We start from the raw sequence: 21943 nt of genomic DNA, 5'->3' as shown, positions 1-21943 counted from the left end.
TTAGCATCCTTTTTAATTCATTCAGTGCCTCTTTCTTACCACCATCCAAATAGAATAGGCTGGTAAAGTCACTGCCGTCTTTTCAACGAATGACATTGAGACAGGGTGTAGAGGCAAGTGGATTTTTAAGGCGACAGCGATGAGATGGGGCAGATCCTGGTGAGGTTCCCATCAGTTCTTCGGCCTCGCTGGTGGCATGGCTCTGTCCCCTCATATTTCTCTGGTTTCCTGGGGTTGCCTTCCATGGAGAAGCACCACATTCCTTGGATCTTCTCTATACCTTTACAATTCCAAATGGAAATTATGGAGCATTCTGAGATCTTGGAACCAAGAAGTGACTTGGGGGTGTTTTGGTCTCTCCTGTATCCCCAAAGTCATCAGAAGCAGCAATGAAACTCTTGGTAAGAAAGTAACATCACCATCAACATGGACAAATAAATACTATTTTCTTAGATTGATGTAATGCATCTTTAGAAAATTCTGCCAATCCTATTGATCTGTGTCTTATGGTGTAAATAAAATGATTGTGCTCGCTGTGCAAACACAGCTTCTAGACAATCATTTGCCAACCAGCATGCTGCCACCAAGCCCCTCCTGTGTACAAATTCTGGATCTGCTTAAAGAAGTGGCTTTTAACCGACTTTTGGATTATGGATCCCTTTGAGACTCTGATGAAAATTGTGGATCCTCTGTAAGAAAAGCACGCACAGACGTCCACACCTGTCAACACGATTTCATGGAGTCTGCCTTAACCCTAAACAGGTTAGGGTAAGACAAAATAAAACAAAACGGCAAAATCCTTCTGAACGGGCCCAAACACTATCTAGAAAAGAAAACCAAGGTCCAGAGAAGTAGGTAGTCCATTTTTGTCCATTTTGCAAGTGTGTGACAGAGCTGAGACTGGAATTTAAGTTAGTAAATATCACTTCCTCCGTATTTTAGTGACTTGTTTTTTTAGTGACTCGTAGCCAGGGATTATATTCAAAATATTGACCAATCACTATAGCTTGTGAACACAGCTGATTTGATGAATCAGTTGGTTCTCGCTGTCACCTGGGGTATTTGTTCAAAGGTGCATGTTCTCTGAGATGGGACGAGGCCTAGGAACCAGGGAAAGGCTTGACCACAAGGGGAATTTCTAACTATGACAGCAGGCTGATGGGGCAGGCAGGGCCATGACCTGCCCAGGGCAGGAGCTTTGTTCCCTGCCCACAGAAGGAGCGGGCATCCAGTACTGAAAGTGAGTGAGGCCACCCAGTGTTGATAGCTTGACCATCAACACCATGAGCTCACGAACGATTCCCTGAGTAATGTGTAGTTTGAGGTTTGCTGGGAGACAGAGCAATTGGTTCTGGTTTCCTGCACAAGTGCTTCAAATTAGACAACTGAGTGTTGGGTGTGGTTAAACCATAGCATCCAGACGGCACTATGCAACCTTACCAACTGTGAATCAGACATGTGGACAGTGCTGTCGGGGGCCACTCGTGTGGTTCGCATAATCTCTTTCTTTGCAAGGTGCTTCCCTCCACCCCAAGCAAGATTTCTCATCCTCTTCTTCTTCCGGTCAGTAAACATTAACCCTGTAATGAGATTCGGAACTCACCCAGTGCAACCCCCACCTCCACTCCAGCCCTGCTATCCATCCTCCTGCCTCCACTTTATAGTTATAGAAATAGAGTCTCAGGGAGGAAAAGCCATGAAAGATTCAAATTTAGTGCAGAAACTCAGTGTCACCTGCCGCACGCCCACGGTCATTCACAATATTACTTGTTTATTGGGCCTTTAAAGCAAAATTGCATCTTTGTCATTTTTTTTTTTTTCTTTAGCAGCTTCCTAAAATATATTTTCTTCTGTCATCCTATATATTTTCTGGCAAAACAGATGATCCGAAGTCTGAAGTCAGAGCAGATTCCACAGGGCAGTAGTGGGGAGTCAAAACTGATGTAGCAAAGACATTAGGGTTCAAAGCTGATGGCCAAGAAGGAATTCTTGAGATGTCTTTGGTGCAAAAAGGTGGTTTTATTAAAGTACAAGGACAGGACCCGTGGGCAGAAAGAGCTGCATCGGGGTCATGAGAAGTGGCCCATTATATACTGTCATGTTGTGAGGGGGTTAGGGATAGCCTGAGCCTCCCAACTATTTTGGAAACAAGGTTTCCAGGATCCTGAGGGGACTAGCAGTTGTTTAGGAAAAGGTCATTTATTACTGTTCAGTAAACCCTCAGTCATGAGACCCTTCTGATGTATATCGGTGGGTCCTACACTTGGGGAACGATTGCCAACACGTATCTTGGGTGGGGCTGGGTAGAGATAAAGGAAGTTTCCAAAGAATTTTTGTATGTTCAAGTAGACCCCCAGGATCCTGGAGGGTTGGGCTAAGATTGCCTTTTGCCCTTCGCAAAGTATTACCATCGAGGCAGCTGAGTCCCAAGAGGAAATGTCACTCTGTCTGTTTCAAGGACTTGTCAATGGGCTGGAGATAGCAAGGAAATTTAATAATTTTTCTTCTGCCTTTGTTGCCCACATCAAAAACTGCCTCCTGCAAACAAGCCTAAAGGGAATTTTCTGGAATCTGTTACGTGCAAAATTGTTTGGGGTTGGAGGTGAACAAAGCTTTCACACCTTGGGGTCTCGTCTCAGCAACATCCCAGAGGTTCGTTCCACGGCCAGAGCTATGATTCGTCCTGTGATACATGCCACTCTGTGGGATTCCAAAGTATTTTATTGTAGCTTTTCATTGCCCGAACCTTTCCAAAATGGCAAGGAAACATTTCCTGCCCCTTACTGTTTCTCAAAGGAAATATTAGCTTGCAGGCTTTTATTCTCTCTTACCCTCCAAAGAAATCTGCTATTGAAACTTTGGCAATGGAGATAAATGAGCCCATCCTCCAATCTGTTTACTGCAATTCCCTTAATTGCTAAATTACCCCATGCTGTTTGTCTTTCTACGATATTTTTGTGCTCTAGTTGAGCTCCGGAATAGGTAAGGTTCTTTGGGTTGTGTCCACAGGATTATCACAAATCCTCTTTCTAATAGCTCTGCATGTGTTGGCATACATCAAAGGGCTAGTTTCAGCTGCCAGATTCTCCATATTCATGAATATCTGCATATAAAGATGAGGGTTTTATTTGCATATGGATTAAAACAGGATGTGGGCTTTCCTACAGTTTCTGTTCCCCAGAGTAGAGATCTAAATGGGCCACCTTTTCTTTGTACTTTCCTTCTTTCATTTTTACTTATGTGTCAAAACATAGTTTCTTTTTTAATTACATTTCTTCTGATTATGAAAATAGTACGTGCTTGTTGTGAAAATTGGAAAATGCAAAATAAGAATGAAAATACCTTCCACGTTCTGACCTTCCAATTGCATTTTGACGTGCCTACATTACTGCAAAGTCTTCTTCCCCAGAAGATGTCAGGGGACTGTATATACAACTTTGTCCTTTCCTTTAGATGTAATGTGACAATATTTACATTTTACAATGTCTTCAGGTGTTTTAAGATGGTGTTTATATCCTGGTTTTGAGGGCTGCATAATATTCCATCTATCAATCTAGGGGCTAGTTAGAATGCTTCCTTTTATTATTTTTATTGTTTTTGGTGCTGTAGATAATACTGCTTTGAAGATTTTGTGCAGTAAGTGTTGGGTAATTACCTTCAACTACTTTTCAGAAATGGTAGGATTAGTTCAGAGGGTTCTTTTTTAAATTCTTGTATAAATGACTGGTTTTCTTTCTAAAACAGTGTCCCTAGCGTAGTAGGAGAACGTTTATTACATCCCAACTTCGTGGACTCTGATATTGATCTATACCTCTCTATACATATACGTAAATATATGTGTATATATCTGATATCTATGTACATATCTTATATATGTACATATCATACATATCTTCTCATATCTTGCAGACAGGAGTGGTTTCTCTTTCTTATGTAAACTTAAACATCTTTGATTACAACGGAGATCAAACTTTCCCCTATGGTGGTTAACCTGTATTTCTTCTTCTATTAACTTTCTCCTCCAGTCGTTTCATGGGTTGTAGTTTAGGACCAAAGCAGGGCACCAGGAGAATGCCCTTGTGTGTGCTTGTCTGTAGGGACCAGAACTGGAAAGCCACAAGTGCCTTTCTTCATATCAGGTGGACTCTGCCAATCCTCCTTCGAGATGCATGAACTTGGGGCATTTCCTTGTATTTAAGTGGATATAATTTTTTCTGCCTAGAACTGTGGGGAGCGAGTCTTAAATGAACCCCTACAGAAAAGCCAAATGTTGGTTACGGCAGTGGGGTCTCATTTGGAAGGACTGAACTCATGTTGTGTCATTAGCCCGGGGGTCATTCTACGAGGTGGGCAGTCACTGGAGATGAGGTCCGGCACAGTGGAGGTGGGCCTGAGCAGTTTCCACTTGACAGATGTCTGTGAGGAGACGACTCTGCCTGAGGGTTCAGTTTAATTGGTATCTTCCTCCTCCTTCTCTGCTCCCGACAGCGAAGGCAAATCAATTTGGGACATTGAAATGGTGCCTTCTCTCAAGTCTCTTGCTTAGTGTTATCTCCAAGAAATAAAAGCTCCATCTTGCAGGGCTTAGGTAACTGGAAATATTTGACACGTGGCATTTCCCAGCTTCGTGGAATGGAATCAAAGAGGGGCGGGGGTGAAAAGTGCTGATTGTCCCACAGTCATTGTCACCTCAGTGGAGAAACACTCTTCCCAACTGGATGTGTGTGTTCTTGGTTGGATGAATTCAATCATTTTATAGAGAACAAAAAAGGGAAATTATTCAATATTAAAATCTAGAAAGTTGATGTGATCATTTCATCATCTCATTGCCTTCTGACTTAATCCTGAATTAAAAACGAATATACATTTCTTTCTTTTTTTTCCTAAAGATTTATTTATTTATTTGAGAATGAGAGGGAGAGCAAGAGCATGAGTGGGGGAAGGGCAGAGGGAAAAGGGGAGAGAGAATCCAGAGCAGGCTCTGTGCTGACCACGGAGATGGACACGGGGATTTGTCCCAGGACCTGAGATCATGACCTGAGACAAAATCAGGAGTCAGTCGCTCAACGAACTGTGCCACCCAGGCACCCCACAAATGTGCCTTTCTTGTTGTATTTATGCTGCCAAGACTCGACCCAGCCATTTGCTGTCTGTGTGGTCAAACCAAGGTCTGAGAGGAGAAGTAACTGGCCTGGCTCGAAAGAGAAGTTGAACTATTGGTCTTTATGTTTCTTTGCAATGCATCTTCCTATACTCCTAGACTCTATGACCCACCCTTAGAAGGAGACATCCTTTGGGTTGGTTTTTCACCTTGGGATCTCATCTGCTTACAGTTTGTCCCCCAGTCCCCTTGTGACCTAGGACATCGCATATCTGAGGTGGCTGGCTGGGGTAGGGATAAAATCTGTGACTTGGAAATGCTTTTCTCTCTATGAACCCAACAGGCCTGTGCAGCTCCCAGGTGTTCGTGATTAGTTTCACATGCTAACCATTGTGCTGCCTCAGATATAGTCGCCGTCTCTTTTTGACCCCAACCCACAGCTGTATATTTTGGGGGCTCTACAGAGCTTCCATCTGATTCTAGTTTAGATTGGTGCCCCACATAAAAAGAAGTTGAGATGGAATTTACCAGCAGGAAGTCCTGGGAAGAAGAGTCCCATAAAAAGCTCAGACAACGGGGGCAGGTCAAAACCAAAACATAAAAAAGAATCCGTGTGTACTGCCAGCGAGAAGCCACCGTGTGTGGGTGGTTTCTTATGGGATAGAGGGTAAATTAAAGCAAACAGCATAGTTAAAAACAAAATACTAAAAAACAAAAAAGCCCACATCATCCTTTTAAGCATGGAATGACTTTGGAAAGCAGCATTCATTCATTCATTTAACAAAAGCTCTTTGAGTGTCTTCATCTGCCAGCCAGCGAGTGTGCCCAACTAAGTTTAGAGAGGCAAGATGGCTGCAGGTGTTCCATTTGGGTGTGGCCTGGGAACCACGGATTCAGGATAAGAGGCGAAAGAACAGGATAGGCAGAAGAGACACCTGGGTGGTTTGATGGTACGGAGAGAGCAGAATCCCAGGTAGAAGGTACATATATTAGTTTCCTGTGGTGTCACATTGCGGCCACAAATTACCTCAAACTTAGTGTTTTTTAATTCTCTTACAGTTTGGGAGGTCAGGAGTCCTAAAATGGGTCGGGGGGCTGCATTCCTTCTGCACGCTTTAGGAAAGAATCAGTTCACTTGCCTTCCCCAGGTTTTAGAGGCTGTCTGCCTTCCTTGGCACATGGCCCATCCTCCGTCTTCAAAGCCCCCAGCATCATACCTTCTAATCTCTCTCCGTGTCCCTCTGCTTCCCGTGCATCGCTTTCTGTTTTTAAGGCCCCTTGTGACTACATTGAGTCGAACTGGATAATCCAGGATAATCTGTCATCTCAGGATCCTTAACTTGGTCATGTCTGCAAAGTCCCTTTTGCCCTATCAGGAACATATTTCCAGGTTCTGCGAGTTAGGGTGTAGTCATCTTTAGGGGGCCATCATTCAGCCTACCATAATATAATAACAAGGACATGGGATATTTGGGGACATGAAAGATGATCTTTTAGTTATTTGTTGTTGGGATAGGGACAGGGAGAGGCGGACAGCGACTCCTCTCATGCTCCATCTTGGTGTCTTTCCCCAGCCCCAAAATAGAATACACGTGGTTATTTCCAATAAGATTTCAGAGAGGAGATTTGTATGGGAAGGGATGAAAGGCAGAGACGTCCACTGATTAACAATTCTCTTTGGAAATGTCTCCAGTCAGTGAAAGTGCAGTTTTCGGCAGGTCCACAATTAGCTCCAAGTTGGTGACCTTGTAGAGGAGGGTAGCATGCTGACTGAAGAAAGATGGGCATTTCCTCCACAGGACTACCTTTGGTCTTGCTCTGCCAGGCTTGGGGTACAGGGGTGGGGGAGTCAATCAGGTCTCCTGCCATCAGGTCTGTGAGGTCCCTCCTATCACGCACACCACACGCTCACGCTCATGCGCGCACACACACACCCATGTATACACATTCACATTTACACACATACACATGTTGATTTTTTTCTCGATAACTTTTTTAAAGATTAATAGACTATTTTTAAAGCACTTTGGGTTTCCAAAAAAAAAAAAGAGAGTGGAAAGTACAGAGTTCCAACATAGTCCCTGATACCTCTTCCCTCAACTTCCCCTCTTATTGACATATGCATTAGTGTGGTACGTTTGTTACAACTAATAAGCCAATATTGATATTATTAACTAAAGTCCATAATTTACATTAGAATTCACTCTTCCTGTTGGACATTCTGTGGAATTTTACAAGTGTATCATGGCATGTATCCACCATTACAGTATCATTCAGAATAGTTTTATTGCTATAAGAATCCCCCATACTTATATCTATCGTTCACAAATTTACTTTTCTACGAATTTTAGTAAAATTTTGGATGCTTTTGCACTAATCAATGTGTGGCTTCTCCCAAACCCTATAGCCTAGTGTTTTTGGGTGCGCTGTAACTTGTCATGATCCCAGATGGGATTAGCTCACAGCAGAAGCTTTGTCCTGGAGCCAGTGGTATTGCCAGAGTCAACCTATCAGGACCTACGAGACTCCATTGTATGCATCTCTTTCTAACTGAATTCAGTGAGGTCAAGTTGGTAACTTGAAATCAACTGTGGTGGAAGTATTTACAATGTGGAAATCAGCAAATGCTATAAAGCCAGTCCCCTCCCCTCCAGCCCCCTCCACCCTCCACCCCCAAGAGAGCCAGTTATTGATCAGCACACCACTTCCTGGAGTTCTCCCTTTGCCCCTTTCTCATGTCTGTGGGATGGCAAAACTAAAGCATTTGCCTGGGATCCAGAGATAGAAGCCATAGGTTGGGCATGGCTGAGTCACTTTAGTGGCTTGTGTCCTTGATAACTTTGCCGGGCAGGAGCTATCTTGTAAACCCTAGACTGTTCAACTGCGGACTTACACAAGAGAGAGATAAACTTGTATCTTTTTTGAACTACTGTATTGTGGGATCTTTTTTATATAGCAGCTTATCTTATATTCAATTAATACAACCTCTTTATTCTTGCTCAACAGTTCCTCACCTAACCCCCACCCCAGATTTAGAATGAGTGTATACACCTCAGATGCATCCATTCTTACCGTGTATAATCCATTTTGCAAATAAAAGCCAGAGTGAACTTTTATCAGGTCATCTCATTCTCTCACTTAAAAACCTTCCAATGGCTTCTCATTGGACTTAGAATAGAATCCTGACTCTATACCATGACCTAGTCCCTCTCTGTTCCACCAGCCTCCCCTTATGTCTTTTTCCCTCTCATTTACCAGGTTTCAGTTACGCTGGTCTGCTTCTATCCTTGGAACATGCCATGATTGCCCACTTATGGCCTCTTTGCACACCTTTGCCCCTGCTAGGAGTGATGGCTGACTTCCGGTTATTTACTTCTCATGTCTTGGATGTCTTCCCCTCACATTGCTTTTTATTTTCATTCCTTGTTTTATTTCTGTATAGTACAATATAGCATTTGTCACACCTGAAAGGATCTCATTTATTGATTGGGTTACCTGTTTATAATCTGTCTCTCCCCAGTTAGAATGTAAGATCCATGAAGGTAGGCAGCCATCTGTTTTATTCGCTTCTAGGTCCCATGGATGTGCTGAGGCACCCCCACCGTGGATGCTCTATAAATATTTATCGAGTGAACACATATTTATCCAACAGAACAATATCAGCCTTGTCCTCAGAGAGCTTACAGTCCATTTGCTGGTGTCCTGGAAGCCAGGCTGCCAGCCAGGTTAGAGCAATTGCACATGGCGCTCCTGGGGACATAGTCTGCAGGGACAAACTCCACTTTAGAAACCCAGAATTAATTACAATACCAAAGCAAACCAATGCATTTATGCAAATTAATTGAGTTTAACTTAATTTCCAACTAGACTGTAGTCCTTTTTTACCCCTTTGGGGATTTTCCACTTCATAAGGTAAAACAGAAAACATTGTTCAGATTTTCATCAAGAAGTCTGTTAGAAACCAGGGCTGATTCTGCGTTATTGATGTCAGAGTGGGGAGGGAAAGGAGGACAGTGCGTTTTCTGAGCCAATATCTAGTCCAGCTCTGTTGCCTTTTTCCGAGTATCTTTCTTGGTATTGCTGAAGAGGTCTTCTTGCTTTTCCTCAGCTAGAAAGGGGAGCGGATCAGCCAGAATGTGGAATTGACAGCAGCTGTTTCGCAGAAAAACCCTCTTCAACTGCTTCCATCTAAAACTTCCATTGACACTTAAGAGGGCTGAACTTTGAAAAGAGTGAAAAGTCTTTAGAAATACTTTTTTTTTCTTCCCCCAAGACTATGCTTTATTTATTTTTTTTATAATAATTTTTTTATTATGTTAGTCACCATACAGTACATCCCTGGTTTTTGATGTAAAGTTCGATGATTCATTAGTTGTGTATAACACCCAGTGTCTTTAGAAATATTTGCACTCCCTCTATTCCTGAGGTCCTGCTGGTCTCTGGCACTCCAGTCTCAGATGCATAGGGACACCCTCCCCTTGTCCTGAATCCACGATGCCTTTTCCATTAGATGGCGGATCCCCACATAATGTGCAAAGAAGTTGTTTCTTGCTGTGTTGACTCCTCTAAGAAAGGGGAAATTGCCCCCAGCCTTCTCTCTAGCTGTCACCGAGAGCAGTACTGGAGGGCTGGATGTGGGAAATGGCTGTCAGAGCCTACGCTGGGGACAGTGTCAGCAGGTAGCTTGAGTTGCCTTTGGTGTCATGATCGTCCCTCCTGCATATCCCCTCCTGTTTCCTTTGACTGTTCTGAGCTCAAGTCAAGTTCCAGGGAACAGGTAAGTTACTCACCAGCTGATTCTTCCAGTAATTGGTGAGAATGAGCAAGACCTCTCTTGTAAGGGCCTTCCTGGACCCACCGTGGAAGTGGGGGTGGTTGTATGAAGGTTGCTTCAAGGCAGGCTTACTCAGGGGGTCGTTTGCCATGAGCCACACTGGCATTTACGTTTTTCTCCTTTATTACCATAAAACAGTTCCTCAGCATAGACCTGTTTCTTTCACTGGCAAATCTGTCAAAATGGTTCTCATGGAAAGGAAACAGGAACTGGGAGAGCCCACTGATTAGAAACGTCGAAATAAGTGCTCTAACTTTGGATATTTGTATTTATGATTTATGCTACTGTTTGCATGAAAAACAGTAATTGAAAACAACGCAACAGAGCTTTATAGGTATTTCTGCACTTGCATCAGAAATCCCTCCTGCCCCCACTATTCCAAGTCAAGGATGGCAAGTCCTTAGTACAAGGGCTTCACTTCCTCTGCTACAGCAGACATTGCCGAATGGTTCCAGCATTCTCTTATTGAGCTGAAAAGCAACAGGAGAATCCTTTTGGATATTGTGTTCTCAGCAGCCACTATAATTGATCAGAAATGTTACACAAAACACTCATTTGCCATCCCTGTTCTATGTTAATGAGATCTGTATGCTTGTGAGTGCAGGTGCCACTTGGAATGGCCTCAAGTGAAATACTTTCATGTTTTTAATTCTATTCCAGACTCATCGTTTTGCAAAAATAGTTTCCTGCCCAAAGTAAATCAGCTTTCCTGTTTTCCACCGTTACAATATTTCTGTTTGGTTTCACTTGAGTGTGGATCAGAGAGAGATCTTGTTGGGACCACCTCTTCCCATTGCCTTTAAAAGTCACATCCTGATAAAAAATGAGTCCTCCCAGGGGTGCCTGGGTGGCTCAGTTGGTTGAGTGTCCGACTCTTGGTTTTGGCTCGGTTGTGATCTCAGGCTTCTTAGATGGGTCCCTGCATCCGGCTCTGCGTTCAGTGGGGAGTCTGCTTAAGATTCTCTCTCTTCCTTTTCCTCTGCCCTTCCCCCCACTTGTGCTCTCTCTCTCTAAAAATAAATAAGTAAATCTAAAAAAAATAAAAAGAAAGAAATGAGTCTTCCCAAAGACAAGTGAATTAGAGGTTGGGTCTCGTCCTAGCTGCGTAATCAATCTGTGGTGCACGGATCTGTCCTTGAGCTATTTTCTATAATGTTCTCTCTGCAGTGTCCCATGACTGATCTTCTTATTTCAGAGAATTGTATGAGTTTTGCAGCAAATTACAAGGAAGGTCTGGTTCCTAAAATCAGCCGAAGGCCAATTAAGGTTTCTTGGGGCCCTTTCCTTCAGCCACAATGTCATAAATGACTCTCCAGTGCAGTGGAGGGCTGACATTTTGTAAGCTAATACTATATTTTGGGAGTGATTAAAATCTTCATCTCAGTCACCTGCCTGACCAACTGCCAGTAGCCACAAAACAAAAGGATTACAGTCAATTCATATCCATTAGGAAAATGACTTGAAACACTATTGGTTTAGGCTCAGTGGGGCTTAATCTGATTTCAGGAAGAAAGAAGAGATGTACAATTAAAGGAGAGAGGAAAGGCAGAAAAGAAAATCAAATGAGAATTTTCCCCAAAGCCCCAGGCCTTTTTGGTCTGTTCATTTCCATAAGGATTTAGTAAGTACCTGTCCAGTTCCACCTACTATGGTCGACCCTGAAAAGGAGGAAAGAGAAAACACTAGCAATGTCTGTCCTTGGAATTTGTAGTATGGTAGGCAAGAAATACTGCGTACTGAGAAAATAGTCAGAGAATTAATGGATTCAAGTTAGTAGGAATTTTAAAATATTTTTTAGGTGCCTGGCGCAGTTGGAGAATGAAGAGAAGATAAGTGAAAAGTGATAGTTGACATCTCCATGGCTCTTACTAGGTGCTTTGCATTAAGTTTTACACATATTAGGTCGGCCTTCACAACAACCCTACATACCATTATTATTCCCATTCTACAGTTGAGGAAACTGAGGCCCATAGAAGTGAAGAAACTCACCTGAGATTACACCATCCGCAAGAGGAGGAGCTGGGATTTGCATATAGGTCGTCTTCCTGGAACCTGAAGTTTTAACCATTATTCTATGCTTCCCAAAGTGATGGGGTATTTCTGACCCTTGAGGCTTTTCATTCTCCCTGGGGAGATGAGGTCTGAGTGTGGGAATAATTAAGCTAGAGGCAGAAGGTGAAACAATGGAGGTAGAGAATAGAGCGATGACTTCAGAAAAGCGGGTGTCTTAAGTGAACTCTGGACATGGATGCGTATATGTGGGGGGAGGCTCTGCACAGAGATGTAGAGAGGGTTCTGACCCAGGAAAAGAGCGGGAGCAGAGGGGACTGAATGAATGGCTCCAATTTGAAATTAAGTGTGTGCAGTCACCCAAGAAGAGAAACCATTAAATCAAAGGCCATCTTCTCATAGAGAGAGGGTATAAAGCACTGGGGACAGAGCAAGGATGAGGAATTTGACAGACTAGGTTTAAAGTTGGATTGTGTCATATGCTCCTCAAGTGACCTTGACAAGGTTACCTAACCTCTGTCAGCCAGTTTCCCCAAATGCAAGATAGGAAGAATGTCTATAGAAGCATGGGGAGAATCTCACACCTTGTAAAGAAGTTCATTTATTTATTTCTTAAAAATATTCAGGGAGTACCAATTACGTGCCATGTGCTAGACTAGATGTTGGGACAATGACCAAGCCAAACATGAGTGCTGCTCTCCTGGAGCTTGTGTTCTGACCAGGGAGGCAACATAATAAATAGGCAAGCAGACGAGTAATTTTAGATTATGAGAGGGATTTTGAAGAGAACACAGGGTTGGGGCCAAGAGGAATGAATGGCTGTTACTGTGCCAAGGACAGGGTTTGTCAGGTAGGCGGCAATCAGTACATGGGAGCTTTCAGTCTACATAGTATCAGTAGTGCCATCTTGAAATTTAACATATGAGAGGAAGCCAAGGTGTCCGATACTCTTCACTGCCCACCAGGCAGGCATTTCTCCTTTCCCATCATTTACAGACCCCCATTTAATCCAAGATTCATCTTCCGGCATAGAGAAGTATCCCAGCCAGTCATGGCAATCCTGTTCGCTTTGCCGGGGACTGTTGTGGCTGAGATGTGATGGGACTTTTGGGTAGGTTCCTTGCTCTAAAAACAATCAACCAAACAAAAGCACATCGAGCAAACTAGCTGTACTCTCTGCTCTAGACACTTGCATGTAAAAGTTGAAAATGTAGTAGTCTTCCTGGGGCCGTGAAGGAACTGGACCTGGAGGGCGAGCCAGCACGTTTGGGTGTAGCAGAGAAGAAACGGCAAAGAATCTGGGTTCATGATGTTTGTTGCGACACTAAATTGGTCACCTTGGAGCCACCCTATCACACATCCCTTCCTAGGTGAGATCATGAATGTGGTACTTATTGTTCAAGCTGTTTGGGGTTCGATTGTCTATTAGTGGCAACCGTCACTGACTGACAGGCACAACACAGCAACAATGAGAGATCATAGGATCAGGGTTCTTGTTCTTTCTAAGAGTGTTGATAATAGGTGAGGAAGAGAGATTCTGTTACTGATGTGTGGCTTTGGAAGATCCACCCCCAGATTTTCCAGAACAATCCTTAAAGTAAAGTAGGGAAGTCCTGTCTGTTCCCAGGGCTTGCCAGGGGCTCTCCTGAGAACGGTGGGCATGCACACCCGCAGGCGAGGTGTTGAGGTACAGGAAGCTCAGGATGGATGTGCTCCAGCTCCAAGGAACTACCATTTTCTGCCAGAACGTGAGAAGAAGCTCTGGAATGCAACTTCATGTGGATGAGGACTGTCATGTATGTTCACTGCTTTTCCCCAGGTGTCCAGAACAGTTCCCAGCACAGAATAGCGACTCAACAAATATCTCTGGAATTATTAAATACATGAATTGACACAAACATGGGTATAGTTTGGAATGACACAAGCGTGGCATGAATTTTAAAATCCAAACAGGTAAACATACTGGGAGTGCACGTTTGTATTTTCTACCGCTAGTGACATTTGCTAAAAACGTTTAAGCAGCTGCCTCTTAGGAATATCCAGCTCGACTTTAGTTTGAGCCCTGTCACACGTCATGAACACCTTTCCTTAATGCTCTTTCCTGGTACCTGTTTCTGTGCAGACAGCCCTGGTTCTCCAGGCCAGCGGTAGCTGCAGACGAGAGGGAACACCCCAGCATTTGCTTCCAAACTCCTTTTCCATGAGTCAAATCAGTATCCTTAGCGAAGGTAACAGGAAGGAAATGGGATCTTGAATGGTACCATTGGGTGGCCTTTGCTAGTACGATTTTTCTCACCTAATCTGGTTTCCTTTTGCTTAGAGCATCCCTCTCTATTCTGCAAAGCTTGCCTGAAAACCCATTCAGCTTTCCCCACTTCTCTAGGCCCCAGTGAGTGGACTCTCATATCTCATAATCTGCATAGTATATTATCTTAACTATCAAAGGCATAGTATAGTATCTTACCTATCAAAGGCATAGTGTATTATCTTATCTCAAAGGCGTAGTATATTATCTTACCTATCAAAGGCATAATATATTATCTTATCTATCAAATGGCAGCACAGGACAAAGCCAGGCACAGCCCACATTCTGTTTCTCCAACAGGATGTACACTCTACAAGACAGAGGCAGAGCCTTCTGCTGTTTTGTATTTCCTGCTGTGATGTCTCTGGGTCAAGTCCTGGTGATGTTCTTAAAGCTTTTTGAGCCTCAGTGTCTCCGGTTGAAAAATGCATATCCTACTAGTAGCTCTTTCATAAGGTTATCGTAAATTTTAAAGAGATAAAAAGTATAAAATGTTCTACAGTATCGAGTACCAGTTCACATTCAAAGGTTCCTCTGCTGTTATTAGTACGTGGTCAGTGCTCCATCCTTGTTAGAGGGTTTGTTGAATGATGCATGCTCCGAGAGATGAGAACAGACTTAATCCTCTTCACTTACCTAGATGGTAGTGCTCCTACTGCATTTGAAACATGGAGTTTCTCAGATCCTGCTCTGAAACAGCTATGGAGGAGAAACATGGTTTTAAGGAACAGAAATGCAGGGGAAGCTGGGCCAGCCTCCGCTCTCCAAGGGTGGTCACCAGCCCTGGGATGAACAAGGGCCACAGAACAAGAAGGAGACAAAGCACCAAGTTGCCAGAGGCTGTTGGGGGTGGCAAGGCCCGCCCAAGGAGCAGTGTCCTCTGGAAGGTGGGATTAGCAGAGCCCAGGCACTCCTGGAGTCCTCAGAGAGTCACACAGTGAAGAAGTCTGAGAATCACCAGCCCTTTGGAGGGAAGTGACTGATCCGCAGAGGCCAATTCCTCCACTTTGGTCTTTGTTATTGGTCTCACTATAAGAGCACACCACAGTAAGGATCGGTCAGGAGACTCAGGCCCATATGATTCCCCTGTCCCTGCTGAGGCAGAAACAAGCTACTGATATACCAACAACCAAAAAATCATGATTCTGCTCACCTCTCGAGCCAGAGTCCTGAGCCAGTGGTGACCCCCGAGGTATTGCCTGCTGCTGAAAGTTGAGCCTACCTAGGGAACCAGGGTGGTAAATGGACTGTTGGTGACTCTGGGTGATTCTTTAGAGGCCATTGGTGCCACCTCCTCATTGTACAGATGGAGAAACTGAAGCCACTAGGGGAAGGGACTTGAACCAATCACATGGCAGACTGACATTAAATTTGGACTTGAGTCTCCATCATAGGCTCTTTCCAACCCACTTCTGCTCTGAAGACAGAAAATGGCCCCTGACAATGAAAGCTGATTTTAAACAACCAACCCAAGAAAAGCAGAATGTGTCAGCAAGTCTTTGGCCTGGGTCCAGAGAGATCCTGGACTGTGAAGGGATGGCTAGATTAACTCTTCCTACCTTCCCATCCTGAGCCCTTTGAGCTTTTCTTCTCACCTATGAGGTATGTAAATCTACTCATTTGATTCTCTCCTGCGATGTGGTCTTCGCAGGAACATGGGCCAGCAAGAGCGTGTCATCAATACTACGAGTAACGGTAATAGTATGATAGTTCTCACGTGGCCTGACTGCATCTGATGCCGTTCTAGGTCCTTGGCATGTATTAACTCATTTAATCCTCATGACTCCTATCAAATCAGTTTATAAATGAGAAACCGGGGCATAGGAAGACTAACTAGCCAAGATCACCTAGTTTGGAAAAGGTAGAAGTGGGATTTGAGTATAGCAAGTCTGGCTCTAGAGCCATGATGCCTACTGTCCTGGTTGCAGTGAGTGGCGCTTTACAACAGGGCTGTACTGTAATGTTTTTTAAACAAATCGTTGATTACAGATCCTGTCTCCCTGTCCTCAGGGGCTAGAAGTGAAATGGGCTCAGAAAGGCAGTATCTTCCCCCACATCTCCCCTGCTTCTCCCAGTGCTGTGGTCATTAAAACCCTGTCTCCCCTGCCCCCACTCCCTTACCCCCCAGGTAATTGTCTGCTTCAGCTCTCTCAGAGACTGACAAGGCAGACAAGGTCACCATTGGATTGAGTTTTTTATATTCCCTTGGGGCAGAATTTACAGATTCTTGGTTGTGCATTGAAAAACAGCCATTTGATCTCTCTCAACTCCGAATGAATCTCGTGAACTGGTCTCCGGAAGCCACTTGCACGATAGGAAAGGGAGCCCACTCCTCTTCCCCAGAGGAAGGGTTAGAAGGCAGAATAATTTATCATGGACCCCACCCCTGCTGCCCCCCCCACACACCAGCGTTCCACTCTGTGTTGCCTCTGAATTATGTGCCTTTGATTAATTTCTAAGGAAAAAGATCAGCTTTGCCAGAGCCTATGTTGTGTTTTCTCTAAATCAGGGCAAATAACATTACTTCTGCAAATGTTGCCATTAGAATAGATTTATATTTACCTAGAGAGGCTGCTCCTGAGAGAGATGCAGCGACAAGTTTATGCTAGAGACAGAATAATCTGCCCTGCTGAAATGTGATTTGCTGCAAAGGGCTGTTTGGGGTTTGGATAAATGAGAAAGCTAAACACGATGGCTGCCGGTGGTTTTCAGTAACACGATTACCCCTGGGGAATGGGTCTCTCTCCCTCTTTCTGTGTCTCTCATCTTCTCCGCTTGTGAATGAGCCCCAAACAGAAATTTTCCAAAGCAGAGGATTGAGCTGGTAAGGCCGTGACAAGTACCCGCGTCCACGCCCACACGGCTGCGCATGCGCACTGTCGCACGTGCGCGCACACGCACCCAGGGGCTGTTGGACTTGAGGTTGGGCGGCCTGCTGGGCGGAGGAACGCTTTTTTTTTTTTTTTTTTTTTTTTTTTTTTTTTGCCAAGGTCATCTTTCCTCCACCACCAGGTGGAGCATATTGGGCCCTCCAGAAACTACCAATATACTGGCAGGGAGCAATTTGTCCCACAAGATAAAGCTGTGAAATTCAGACACAGCAAAAGCAAATTTAGCTATAAAGCCCTGAGGTGCTCAGAGTGTCACTCTCATGGTTTCAGGCGACGGAATAAAAGCGTTCCGTGGGAGTAGCTGACTTTGCATTGCTCCTGTGTATTTTGCAACTAAGAGTCAGAACTGGGCAGTGGCCCAGGGAGTTCTAGATTCAGGCTCGGTCCCCCGTCTAACCTGTGTGGAGCTCTCACGCATGTGCTAGGCGCTTCTGGGTCTCCGAGGAGGAATCAGATACAGTCCCTGCCTCAAGAAGCATCCCAGCATGACCCCCAAAGAAACTGAATAGAAGCTCAGAAAGTAAGAAGTACCAAGTGAGAGGCCCAGGGAAGCTGCTGTGATGAAAAGTGTCACCTCTGGCTGGAGAAGGAGGGGAGGACACTGGTCTAGCCTTCGAGTTGCTCGCAGACGAGATGGGAGATTTGGACAGAAGATGGGGGAGGAGAGAGGGCGTTTCCGGCACAGGGAACAGCACAGGGAACGGCATAAAGGGGTGTGTGGAGGAGATAATGAACAGGCTGTTCTAGGGCATGGGACATGTGAGGAAGTAGACGAGAGGTAAGTGGGTGGGTGATGAAGTATCTTTTCTGTGCTGCCTTTCCTCCCAGTCTTCAGCCCCTTCTCTTCAGTCAGTGGAGTCACCCCCAGATCGGTCGGAAGCCCCCTTTCCAGGTAACAATCACTCTTGCCAAGTAAGGAACAGAAGGGCCCTGTGCTCAGGACAGGGCACCAAAGTGCAGGGTTCTAGAGGACGCCTAGGGGAGGAAACATGTCTTCTACCTCCCACCCTGATGCCTTTGCTGAAACTCTTCTTTCTTTCCATCTCCATCTGTTCAAATGGTACTCATCCTCCAAAATGGAACTCAAATGCAAATTTCATGGCAGATTCCTCCTTAATCTTCCCAGCCAGAAGCAACTATTCCTTCCCTGGAACCTTGAAGTCTTCTGGGATGTTGATGGGATTCTCCTGTAAACAGTGGAAACCCCCAAATGATTAGCTGTGCCCTAACTCCCAGTTTGGTATGATCTCTGTGTGTCTATTCCTGTAAAAAGTTCCTATTATGGATCTTAAGTCAACTGCCAAACTGGGGCTTAATAAAGCATAAAGTGTGTAAAACAGAAGATTCAAGTGTCAAATGCTGTAGCTCTGACCTTTGAGTCAGCTCATTGAAAATGTGATCAGCCAAGTGAGAGTATGACAGCATTGTCCCAGCTCTTCCGATCAGGGGACTAGGAAGGGACCCATCCATCCTTAGTCCCCAGGCCTTCCAGGAGGGCATCAAGAACAGGACGTACTACCACCTGGGAAATGGGAACTGAGAAGTCCTCAAGTCTCTTTATTAATGAACCAGAAGGCCCAGCATCTGCAGCCCCATCTGGGTTTTTCCAACTTGCTCAAAACCTAACTAATTATGTTCCCTTTCCCCAAACCTGGCATCTTCTCTCTTCTCCACTATTTCAGCTGACACCAACACCATCCACACAATTGTGCAATTCAGAATTAGAAGACAGCCTTGGCCCCTTCTTTCCCTCACTCACCATTCCCTGTTGACCTTGTGATTTCATGTACATCATTCAAATCCATCTCCTTCTTTCCACCTTTCCCTCCAATCCCCTAACCAAACCCTTGTTACCCCCTCCCTAGATAAGTGTAGTAGCTCCTACCTGCCCCCATGCTGTCCGGCTTCACTCATATCCACATGGCAGCCAGTTGGATGTCAAATCTACAGCTCGTTCTTTCACTCACTGCTGCAAGCTGTCCAGGGGCTCCCTGCTGCTCTCCAGAGGAGCTGATTGTGCAGCCCGGTAGGTCATGGCAAAGGACTGGAACCCAGTCACCTCTTCAGGCTCATCTTCCCTGACTCTCTGTCTCTCTGAACCGCAAATGTCCTGGTCTCTCCTCCTGGCATTTGCAGACTGCATTTTTCTCTGCCCGGAAGGTGCCCCTAGTTTTCCTTTTATCTTAGTCCTTGGCTTTCAGCCTGCTATTTCTTCTTGGAGGTCTTCCTTCATCGAGCAAACTAGACCTTGGTCTTGCCTATGGGATCCTTGTACTTCTTGCTCAGCCCTGTTGTCGCAGTCTATAATTAGATGAGAAGCAATGGGAAAAAGAAATCATTTCAACCATAGGGTGATCTTGAAGGCCCTTAAGCCTCATCGTGCTCTCATTCTAACCTCAGGGTGTGACACTGAGCACTCCTTCTGGCCTCTTCCTACTTCCCCAATCCAACTGTAGCCAACCCTGGCTCCCAACATGTACCCACTGCTGGGGGTGGGGGGCTATTCTCTTTTCTGGCCCTCCAGCTTCCTGTGTTCACCTACCCCATGCAGAATTTCTGAGGCATAATTAAAATCCCCAACTTTCTTTGGTATGTTCTCCTTTTAAATGCTATCAGGCCCCTGCGTTAGTTAGGATAGGCTAAGTTGTGCTGCAGTAACAAATGGACCTCACGTTGCAGTGGCTGACACATAATAGAGTGATTTCTCCTTCATAATACATATCCAGTGCAGTTCAGCAGAGGCTTTTCTCCTCAAAGAAACTCAGGAACACGGGCTGACGAAGACTTCATAACCTCGACTGTTTCTGGGAAAAAAGAGCATGTCGAAAGTTCATGTCCTCTTACATCTTAGTCCAGAAGAGATACACGTCCCCTCTACTCACAACCTCTTGTCCAAAACGAATCACGTGGCTCTGCCTAAACGCAAAGGGGCAAGGAGGTGCGGCAGCCTCTGGGTATTCCAAGAGCGGCAGATGCGTCCACCCAGGCAAGTAAATTCTCAATAAAGGGCTGCTCATAGTAGACTGCAGTACTGATTGATTTTCTTTCTATTCTGAACACAAACAATATTTTATGCCTGGAGACCTTATTAATTGATTAAGGGCCAGACTTTGGCTTTGCCTTGATATTAGCTCTGTATTATATTTGTCTTGTTTTCCTTACCAGATGACAAATGCCTTTGAAGCAGGGACCCTTTCCAATATGAACAAATAACTTCCTCCAGCAGCAGGGATAAAGGAAAGAGCTCTGGTGTGAGCGGAGCTGTCCCTCTGGCAATTCGCATGATGTTAGGCTAATTATTTAACCTCTGAAGACAGAATAGCCTTGAATTTCAGAGCGAGGGTACGGGACTTCCTTTGTTTAAATACTAAGTCTGTTGCCTACTGTATGTGCAACTTTGGGAAACTGAACATAATCTCTCAAAGCCTCAGCTTTCTCATCTGTACAATGGAGATAATAAAGTATCTACCTTATAGGGTTTTTGTAAAAAGAATGTGTGTGGACTTGTTTGCCTGGTGCCTGGTACAGGTTGAGGACCCAATAAATGTTAGCTCTTACCGGCTGCTCTCTGAACCCTGGTATCCTCCACTATAAAAGAGGCATGATGAATTCTGCCATGCTTATCCCACAGCATTGCTTGGGGGCCAAACCAAAATAAGCAGAAGTTAGCAGCATATTGTAAATTGCAAAGTGTCACATACTATTAGGTGTTTTTACTATTATTCGGTAACTCAGGCATAAAAGAAACAAATCTCTAATGCAGGCACGGGTGCAGAGTAGGTGACTAGCAGATATTTGTTGAAATAAATTAAATATAATCATTAAGAACAGGAGGCTTTTATAATTGCTCGGCAACCAGATATTACACTCCCCCCACCCCGCCCATGTATATTCCTCTTTGCATTTCAAGTGGAAAGTGCTCAGCACACTTCTTAGCACATACAGGGGTGTCCCTCCTGGTGGCACAGGCGTTCTCCAGGCCTGGGAATTATTAAGTCATCATGCTTCTTGTCCCCCTGTCCCGGTGGTAGTTGAACCAGTGGTCCTGCTCTTTGCTTGGTCTCATCAGGATCACTGGAGAGAAACTACAGAGTATGTCTTTGAAAGGGGAAATGATCCATTACGTCCCTGGCCCAACTCATTTTTCACTTAAAGACAGGGCAGAACAAATCATATTTTTCTCTGAAGTCTTTATTTTCCTGTCAATAAAAATCTTGTTAGCTGCCTGGCTGGGCAGAGTTTAACATTGGCATGCTTCTCTGGTCAGTCCTGTCTCTGTTCCTATATTAATAAACCCTAGTTTGGTGTTGGACAGTTGACATGCAGGTACAGGGACAGTCAACAGTCCAGGGCCATTACTTTGGTTTGGAGTCTTGTGCTCTCATTTCCTTGACATCTACCACTGATCCTACAAGGAACTGCGAGGGACTTAGAAAAACAGTCGAGGTGTCTGCATATTCATAATGGGGAAGGATGTGGGTAAGAGTGCGTTCTCTGGAGTCAGATAACCTAAGTAAGAAGTTTGTCTCCAGGGGCGCCTGGGTGGCGCAGTCGCTAAGCGTCTGCCTTCGGCTCAGGGCGTGATCCCAGCGTTATGGGATCGAGCCCCACATCAGGCTCCTCCGCTATGAGCCTGCTTCTTCCTCTCCCACTCCCCCTGCTTGTGTTCCCTCTCTCGCTGGCTGTCTCTATCTCTGTCAAATAAATAAATGAAATCTTTAAAAAAAAAAAAAAGTTTGTCTCCATCAACTCAGGACATTTCTGTACCTATTTCTGACCCAGGTTCCCAGTTCCTCCTTTTG

This window comes from Ursus americanus, chromosome 6, assembly GCF_024610735.1.
Source record: "Ursus americanus isolate L20-20 chromosome 6, mUrsAme1.1.p, whole genome shotgun sequence".
Classification (NCBI taxonomy): domain Eukaryota; kingdom Metazoa; phylum Chordata; class Mammalia; order Carnivora; family Ursidae; genus Ursus; species Ursus americanus.
Note: the sequence above shows the minus strand (reverse complement) of the source record.